The sequence below is a fragment of the Orycteropus afer genome, unplaced genomic scaffold (genome assembly GCF_000298275.1).
Source record: "Orycteropus afer afer isolate SDZICR_OR568_19922 unplaced genomic scaffold, OryAfe1.0 scaffold00016, whole genome shotgun sequence".
Lineage (NCBI taxonomy): Eukaryota > Metazoa > Chordata > Mammalia > Tubulidentata > Orycteropodidae > Orycteropus > Orycteropus afer.
In genome coordinates, this window is record NW_006921603.1 from 19389163 (window position 1) to 19399776 (window position 10614).

Here is a 10614-nt window from a genome sequence, read left to right on the forward strand (position 1 = left end):
TCTTGCCACAGATGTAGTCAATTTGGTTCCTGTGTACTCCATCTGCCAAAGTCAATTTGTATACCCACTGTGTGTGTTGTTGATAAAAGGTATTTGCACTGAATAAGTCATTGGTCTTGCAAAGGTCTATCATGCAATCTCCAGCTGAACAGCTGAGGCCTGAGGGAGACCAGAAAGTAAGTGTGCTGGCACAGTAGATCTGGAGAGTTTGAGGGAGACCAGGAAGGAAGCAAGCTGACAACAAGTTTGGAATGGCTGAGGGAGACCAGGAAGTGAGCCAAGAAATTTAGAACAGCTTAGGGAGACAAACAAGTCTGTCAGTTTGTCATACTGTGGTAGCTTGCATGTTGCTGTGAGGCTGGAAGCTATGCCACCAATGTTTCAAATGCCAGCAGAGTTACCCATGGGGGACAGGTTTCAGTGGAGCTTCTAGACTAAGCTATACACATGGACTTTACCAAATGGAATACACAGGAATGAAATCGACTACATCTGTGGAAAGAGGTGATAGAGAAGCTGAATATATTGAACCGAAACGAGGCCAGGAGCTGACTGTGTACAGACCCTCAATTGCTCATATGCAAGTTCAAGTTGAAGCTGAAGACAATTAAAACAAGTCCATGAGAGCCAAAATATGACCTTGATTATATTCCACCTGAATCTAGAGACCAACTGAAGAACATATTTGATGCATTGCACACCAATGACCAAAAACCAGAATTGTGGAATAACATCAAGAACATCATCCGTGAAGAAAGCAAAAAGTCATTAAAAAAGACAGAAAAGAAGAAAAGACCAAAATAAATGTCAGAAGAAACTCTGAAACTTGCCCTTAAACAAAGAGTAGCTAAAGCAAATGGAATAAATGACAAGATCAAAAACCTGGACAAAGATTTCAAAGAGCAGCTCAAGATGACAAAGTCAATCACTATAATGAAATGTGCAAAGACCTGGATGTAGAAAAACAAAAGGGAAGAATACACTCAGAATTTCTCAAGCTGAAGGAACTGAAGAAAAAATTCAAGCCTCAAGTTGTAATATTGAAAGGTTCTATGTGAAAAATATTGAATGATGCAGGAAACATCAAAAGAAGATTGAAGGAAGACTCAGAGTCACTGTACCAAAAAGAATTGGTCCTTCAACCATTTCAGGAGGTGGAAATGATGAAGAACCAATGGTATTGAAGGAAGAAATCAAAGCTGCACTGAAGGAGTTGGTGAAAAATAAGCCCCCTGGAATTGACTGAATATCAACTGAGATGTTTCAACAAACAGATGCCACTCTGGAGGCACTTACTCATTTATGCCAAGAAATTTGGAAGACAGCTTCCTGCCCAATTGATTGGAAGAGATCCATATTTGTTCCCATTCCAAAGAAAGGTGATCCAACAGAATGTGGAAATTATCAAACAATATCTTTAATATCATATGCAAGTAAAATTTTGCTGTAGATAGTTCAAAAACTGTTGCAGCAGTATATTGACAGGGAACTTCCAGAAATGCAAGCTGGATTCAGAATAGGACATGGAATGAAGGATACCTTCACTGATGTCAGAAGTATCTTGGCTAAATGCAAAAAATACCATAAATATGTCTACTTGTGTTTTGTTGACTATGCAAAGGCATTTGACTGTGTAGATCATAACAAATTATGGGTAACATTGCAAAAAATGGATATTCCAAAACACCTACTTGTGCTCATGTGGAATCTGTTTATAGACCAGAGGTTGTCATTCAAACAACATGAGGGAATACTCCATGGTTTAAAATCAGGAAGGGCATGTGTGAGTGTTGTGTTCTTTCACCATACTTATTCAATCTTTATGCTGAGTAAAATAATCCAAGAAGCTGTACTATATATGAAAAAGATCAAGGCTTCAGGATTGGAGGAAGATTCATTAACAACTTGTGAACCTGTGAAGTGCAGATGATAAAACCTTTCTTGCTGAAAGTGAAGAAGACTTGAAGCCCTTACTGATGAAGATTGAAGACTATAGTCTGCAGTATGGGTTACACCTCATGATAAAGAAAACAAAAATCCTCACAAATGGACCAATAAGCAGCATCATGATAAACGGGAAAAGATTGAAGTTGTCAAAGATATCATATTACTTGGATCCACAATCAACACCAATGCAAGCAGCAGTCAGGAAATCAGATATCGTCTTGTACTGACCAAATCTGTTGCAAAAGACCTGTTCAAAGTGCTGAAGAGCAAAAATGTCTCTTTGAAGACTAAGGTGCGCCTAACCCAAGCCATGGTATTTTCAGTGGCCTCATATGCATGTGAAAGCTGGACAATGAATAAGGAAGATTGAAGAAGAGTTGATGCTTTTGAGTTGTGGTGTTGGTGAAGAATACTGCAAATTACAATAAATTGCCAGAAGAATGAACAAATCTGTGCTGGAAGAATTGTGTACTCCTTGGAAGTGAGAATGGCCTGACTTCATCTCACCTACCTTGGTCAAGTTGTCAAAAAGGACCATTGCTGGGAGAAAGATATCATTCTTGGTAAAGTGGAGGGTCAGAGAAAAAGGGGAAGACCCTCAATGAGAGGGATTGATACTGTGCCTGCAACAATGGTCTCAGGTATAGCAAAGATTGTGAGGCTGGTGGAGCAGTGTTTCATTCTATTGTACATTCTGTACATTCTGTACATTCTGTTGCTATGAGTTGGAGCTGACTTGACAGAACCCAACAACAACAACATAACAACAATTTTCTCATTATTATAGTTGATTCCTATATTACCTTTTCTGAGAATTTGTTTGACTAGTGTTCTGATGAATATCTCCTAGTATATATCATCAAGAGTGCTTGACAAATTATTTTAAAGATATAATTGAGCTAGAGCCAAATAAAGTCAGAAAAAGCAGAGGCCAAGAAAAGACAAGAAAGTAGGAAACCAGACATATAAGGGAGCTTTGGAGCAGTATTTGCTTTGATCCTTTTGTCCAAGAATTTGGGCATTAGTGCTTTAACTGGGAGGCCAGAGATCATTCCTAGGGACTGAGTAAGTGGAAGTGTTTTTCAAAAATTACTTTTTCAAGTAGGGACCCTGAAAAATTATATACGCAAGGGAAAACAATACACTGTACAGGGTGAAGATATTTGCCTTCTCAACATGGACTGAAAATGGAGAGGTAAAAAGAAAATAAAATTTTCCCCAAAATTCCCAAATGCTAGCCTCTTGCCCATGACTTTGAGGAAGAATGCACACTTCTATTTGGTCTGTGAAGCTTAAATTGAAAAAATTTAGTTTAAAGTAGTCCTATGTTGGTAGCATCTGAAAGGTGACCAATAGAAGCCAAGATAGATCCATTCTGGAGAAAATTACAATAAAGATAGTGTTAAAAAAAGTCATACAAAATTTCAGTCATATTGAGTTCACAATCAGAAATCACAAACAACAACAACAAAAATACATATAAAGCAGGAAATCAGCAGAAGCAATAGACTGCAAAATTAGACCCAATAAGATTCACTTGTCAAAATTAACAGATAATATTTTAAAAGCATGCTTAATGTGCTTAAAGGACTAATCAGAGTTTCAAAATACATGAAATATGAAAATTAACCTTTAGAAATAAAAAAAAATTAATAATTGAAAGTAAAACTCAATGGATAGGTTAAGTAGCAGAATAGACAGAGGAAAAGATAATAGGAAATTAGAAGCTAAAGAAGTATCACTGATTCCAGATGATGATTTTATTTTTAGATCTCTTTTTGTTATTAATTTAAGAACAAACTTCTGAACAACTCATGGTTCAAAAAAGAACTTATAATGGAAAATAGAAAATGCTTAAAACTTAATACAAAAAGTAAAACACATCAAAACTCAAGAGATTCACAGAGAAGGAAACTTTCTTTGTTTTTTTACCAGAGATGAGAGGGGAGGGGAAAGAAGGGAAAATAGATGAATAATTAAGATACAGATTTGATATGGGTGAAGGGAAAAGTAATATAACAAAACCATGTGACTAGCACAATATCACTAAGGAAAAGGAAGACACAGAGAGGTGTACAAGAGGTACAGACAATAAAGGCAAATACTATTGCATACACAGTACTATACTATCCGTAAGAGCAAACACTAATCTACAGGTGGATACATAGGTAGATAGGCAAGAAGATTAGGTAAGGATAGGTAAATGATAATATACTCATGACCGTACATAGGTTTGGGAGATGATATTCCTACATGTGTATTTGTATGTGCTATAAAAATGCCCATGTGAAGTTTAAACCTCACAGGAGGCAAAGTTAAGATAACTTTTTAGCCACAACTAAGCTCTGGTAGCATAGTGCCTAAGGCACTTGACTGCTAACCAGAAGGCTGGCAATTCAAACCCACCAGCCACTCCTCAGAAAGAAGGTTGGGCAATCTATTTCCGTAGCAACCGAAGGAGGGGTCGCTATGAGTCGGAGCTGACTCAATGGCACATAACAACAACAACAACAAGCACCTTGAGGGAGTGAGTCACTGGGCCTGTGGACTAGGGACCATGGTCATGGGGGACATCAAACTCAATTGCCACAATATTGTATACAAAAGTATTGTTCCACATCTTACTTTGGTGAGTAGTGACTAGGGTCTTAAAAACTTGTGAGCTGCCATCTAAGATTCAGCTATTGGTCTTTCCTCATCCAGAGCAAAGAAGAGAAAAGAAAATCAAAGTCACATGGAAACAGACAGTCCACAACACTAGTGGACCATGATACCCTCAGCCTGTATGACCCTGAGACCAGAAGAACTAGATAGTGCCCAGCTACCAATGCCACCCACTCAGAAAGGGATCAAAATTGGAGATCCTGTATGTAGTGGTGGAAAATGTGGAACAAAACTCAATTTCATAAAAAAGACCGGGCTTACTGGTCTGATATAGACTGATGAAACTCCCAAGACTATGGTCATGAGTCACCCTTCAGGCCTGGAATTGAAGGCATTCCTATGGCTTAACTCTCAGCCAAACAATAGATAGGGGCATAAGCTGAGTACCACACAAGGGAGATACACTCCTTAGAACAATCAACCATGAGACATCAGAAGGGCAGCATTTGCACAGGGAGATATGTAGTGAGGCAGAATTCACAGCAAGAAGAGGGTACCCACAAGGAGAGGGTAACCACAGAGAGGAAGTGGAAGGACAGCTGTTACACTGTGGGGAATGTAACCAGTGCCACAAAACAAAATATGTATAAACTGTTGAATGTAAAACAAATCTGCTTTGTAAAATTTCACCCAAATCACATTAAAAAGTTAAAAAAATAAAAAAGAAAAGAAAGAAAGAAATACTTATGGCATTCAGCTAAAGCAATATTTGAAGGAATTTTCTACTATAAATGATATTAGAAAATAAAAACTTGTAAGGCTTAAAATATACAACCTAAGTATTAAACTTAAGAAGTGAAAATCAAAACAAAAGAATAAACCTAAGGAAAGTAGAAGGAAGGGGATTATGAAAATAAGAACAGAAACTAGTTAAATAGTAAACAAAGATAAAGGATAAAATAGAGAAGTTGGAAAAATCAAGTCTAGTGTAAACAAGAATGAATATGTAATACTCTTGTTGAATTAGGAGCTCTGGTGGCATAATGCCTAAGGCATTTGACTGCTAACCACAAGACTGGCAGTTCAAACCCACTAGCCACTCCTTGGAAGGAAGATTGGGCAATATACTTCTGTAGAGATACCACCTCAGAAACCCAAAGAGGGGTTGCTATGAGCTGAATCAACTCAATGGCACTGAGGGTTTGGTTTTTTTTTTGGTTTTTCAAAATATTAAATATTAGAAAGCCAATTAATATAATTTAACGCATTATATGTTAAAAGGAGGAAAAATTTATAAAATCTCAATAGACTTATGAAGTATATTCAATAAAATTCAATAGTCATTCATGATAACAATTCTTTGTAATCTGGGAATTGAAGGGTACTTCCTTAATATGATATGGATTATCTCTTAAACCCTACAGAAAAATATCATATTCAATGTGGTTCATATGATTGCTTTATTTTATAGTGAAGACCAGCTTATATTGTAATAATATCATTGTGTCATAGACACCCCATTTGACAAAGTATAAATTTCTCGTAGGGTTTTCTAGGCTGAAATCTTCACAGAAGCAAGTTGCCAAGTCTTTCTCCCATGGAGCTGCTGCGTGAGTTTGAACTACTAACCTTTTAGCAGCCAAGTGTTTATGGGTTTGCCGTGAGTAAAAAGTAGACTTCATGATATCTAACAATAACAACAACAAAGGAATTATTTGTCTTGTTTATGAGTGTTAGGTTTATTGAGTTGTATTTTACAATAACAGTAGTAGTTAACTTTTGCACCCCACACTTGGTCTTTTATGGGTATCCCAGAAGTATATGTGACTTAAAGTACCCCCAAAGTTCTTTTGGTAATAGTGTATTAGTGTTGGTGATGGTGGATGTACAGTTTATAGTTGTCCAAATTCCACTAACATGATCCACACGGTGCAAACCCTTTGCATAGTCAATAAAACACAGGTAAACATCTTTCTGGTATTCTCTGCTTTCAGCCAAGTTGCATCTAACAACAGCAATGACAGCCCTCATTCCACATTCTTTTCTGAATCCAGCTTGAAGTCCTGACAGTTCTGTTGATGTACTGCCGCAACTATTTTTGAATCATCCTCATCACAAATTTTACTTATGTGTGATATTAATGATGTTCTTTGATAATTCCTGCATTCTATTGGATCATCTTTCTTTGGAATGGGCACAGATATGGATCTCTTCCAGTTGGTTGGCCAGGTTGCTGTCTTCCAAATTTCTTGGCATAGACAAGTGAGCACTTCCAATGCTGCATCCATTTGTTGAAACATATCTATCGGTGTTCAGTCTATTCCTGGAGACTTGTTTTTCTCCATTGCCTTTCTTTAGTGCAGCTTCAACTGCTTCCTTCAGTAACATAAGTTACTGATTATGGGTTACCTCTTGAAAATTTTGAACATTGACCAATTATTTTGGGTACAGAGATTTTGTGTATTCCTTCTATCTTCTTTTGATGCTTCCTATATCCTTCAATATTTTGCCCATAGAATCCTTCAAAATTACAACTCAAGCCTTAAAATTTTCCTTCAGTTCTTTCAGCTTGATAAATGCCTACTGTGTTCTTCCTTTTTGGTTTTTTAACTGCAGATACTTACAAATTTCTTTATAAACCTTTACCTTGTCTTCTTGAGTGATCATTGGAAATCTTCTGTTCCGTCTATGGCCATACTACCCTGAACGTGCCTGATCTTGTCTGAACTCTTCTGTTCAGCTCTTTTACTTCATCATTTCTTCCTTTTGCTTTAGCTACTCTATGTTCAATAGCAAGCTGCAGATTCTCTTTTGACATCCTTTTTGGTCTTTTAAATGGCTCAGTAAATGGCTTTCATTCTTAGTTCTATTTCCATATTCATTTCCCTTTTGTGGTAACTTGTCCTTTAAAATCCTACATACATATTCTTGGTTTAACATTTAGCTGTACATTGGAAAATAAAGGCAAGAAGTCTGTATCTAAGATTGAGCTGAATATTAAAGGCAGAACAGCACTCTCCACAGGACAAAGTAGATCTGACAGCCATTCATCAGAAATTAAGAGCCCCTGCAAAGTCATTGCAATTTAGAGAGAGAGTTAAGGATGGAAGCCTCAGTGCAGTGGCTACTACCCCCAGAAGCAGAACAAGCTACATAATTTGTGAGGTCCAGTGCAAAATGAAAACATGGAGCTCCCTGTTGAAGAACATTAAGCCAAGTGTAAAGTCTATTGAGGATTGAATTGTGTTCCCCAAAAATATATATTGTAAATCTGAAATGCTTTTACCTGTGAATGTATATAGCAATAGGACTTCCTTTCTTATGCTAATGATGCCATATCAGTGTTGGGTGTGTTTTAAGCCAGTAACCTTTGAGATACAAAATGGAGATTTGGCACAGAAAAGAAAGTATAAATGGAGGGGGAGATACCTGCCACATGAAGATGACCAAGGAATCTAGGAACAGAAACTGGAAAGAGACAGGGACTTTCCCTCAGAGCTGTTAGAGAAAGCCTTCCCCTAGAGCCAAAACCCTGAATTCAGACTTGTACCTTCCTAAACTGTGAGAAAATAAGTTTCTCTTAATAGCAGCATAAGATACTAATACAGAACCCTCCAATGGGTCTCTCATGTATGATCTCAAGTAAGTAAAAACTCAATTTTGATTTGGGCCTTGTTGGGAAGCATGTGTGGAGCAGCTCAGTCTCCTTCCATGGGTCAATTTTGCTCTGTAAATAGACAGGATTTAGCTTTTCCTTTTAACATGATAGATTCACATATATTACTAAGAATAAAAATTCTCACAAATGTAATTGTTCTTAGAATTCTTTCTTAAATTAAAAATATGAAATTTGTCATAATAATTACTTACTTCTGAAGGAGCTCTAGTGGTGTAGTGGTTAAGGTATTTGGCTGCTATCCAAAGGGTTGGTGGTTCAAACCTACCAGCCACTCCATGGAAGAAAGATGAGGCAGTCTGCTTCCATAAAGATTTACAGCCTTGGAAACCCAATGGGAGTCATTATGAGTTGGAATTGACTCAATAGCAGTGAGTTTGGATTTTTTTTTTTTTTTCTTCTCTTTAGTTACCTATGAGAAAAGAAAAAAAAATATTGGGGCAGGGCCTTCAACTCTATTTTTTCTATATTTTACTCCAATATATAAAGCAGTGTTAAAATTCAATAAAAGTAATGGTAGATATGCATGTATTAAACTCTGCAAGTTTCTCTGTTTATATTTCACAATAAAAGTCTTTCCAAAGGTGCTAAAGAAATTGTGGTCTTTAAATGTTATTATGTGGCATTAAGGCAAGAAGTTGAAGCCCAATTCTGCAATGCAGTATTGTTCTGTGACCTTGGACAAGTTACTTCAACTTCCGTGCCTTAATTTTCTTCTTAAAAGGTTTGGGCATATGCTGTTTAAGGTCTTTTATAGGGCTGATAATCTTTATTTCTATGACATAAAGAATATATTTAGAATATGATTTGAAATAAGTTGCAATTTGGGAATATTGACTTAATGTATATAATTGCTTGTGAACTGGGGCGGGGGGGGGGGGGAGTAGGGGAGAAGGTGAAGAGGAGATGTGGCAAAACTTCAGTAAGCCTAAACCAAATTCTAACTAAAAAGAACTCTCTAATATGCAGATAGTTTTCCCCTCTGAACATTATTCTTAGGAGAAACAGGCAAATTGACAAACCACTGGCAAATTTAACAAAGGAAAAGAGGGAGAGAATACAAATAACATGAATAAGAAATGACTTGGGTGACACCACAACAGAACCAACAGAAATTATAAGGATAATATCAGGATACTAAGCCCAGCCAAGTTGACTATACTCCAACACATTCAAAAATCTAGAAGAAATAGACAAATTTCTGGAAACATACTACTTACCTAAACTAACAGAGGTTGAAGTGGAAAATTTAAACAGACCCATAACAAAAGAAGAAATTGAATAGGCCATAAAAAAATTACCAGCAACAACAACAACAAAAAGCCCTGGCCCAAATGGTTTCACTGGCAAATTCTACCAAATGTTCAGAGAAGAACTGATACCAATCCTACTGAAACTATTCCATAACATAGAAAAGGATGGAATCCTCCCAAATTCATTTTATGAAGCAAGCATAACCTTGATACCAAAACCAGGCAAAGACATCACTAAAAAGGAAAACTACAGACCAATATCCCTCATGAATATAGATGCAAAAGTCTTCCACAAAATACTAGCTGATAGACTCCAACAACATATCAAAAACATAATACATTATGACCAAGTGGGGTTCATTGCAGGTATGCAAGGATGGTTCAACACTAGTTAAAACAATTAATGTCATCCATCACATAAATAAAACAAAGGAAAAGAACCACATGATCATATCAATCGATTCAGAAAAGGCATGTAATAAAATCCAACATCCATTCCTGATAAAAACTCTCAGCAAAATAAGAATAACAGGGAAATTCCTCAACATGCAAAAGAACAGCCAACATTATTTTCAATAGAGAGAGACTGAAACCATTCCCCTTGCAAACAGGAAGCAAACAAGGATGACCTCTATCACCACTTCTATTCAACATTGTATTGGAAGTCCTAGCCAGGGCAATAAGGCAAGAAAGGGAAATCAAAGGCATCCAAACTGGTAAGTGTGGTAGTTCAATTAGTATGTCAAGTTGGCTGGGCCTGGATGAGTGGCTGGGCAGCTGGTTGTAGTTATTCCCCATGATGAGACTGGCAATCAACTCCATGGTGGGATCTACCATAAGCAGCTGATATGGTCTTGGGATATGGTCTGCTTCTTATATATAAGGAGAAGCCTTGGGGATAGTAGCTAGCCTATGGCATGCTTGGACCCTGCGTGTAGCCATGTCACTGTCAGCAGCCTGCTATGCTCTGCCAACCTTGGGACTTACAATGGACTTAAGTTAATGGCCTGCCATGTGGTTTGGTAACATTGGGATTGTGCCTTTTTACTTGTCAACCTTGGGGCTTCTCAGCCTCAGCAGCCAGCAGCTGTAGGAGTGAAGAAACACCTCTACTCCAGTGGGCCAGGAGCAAGC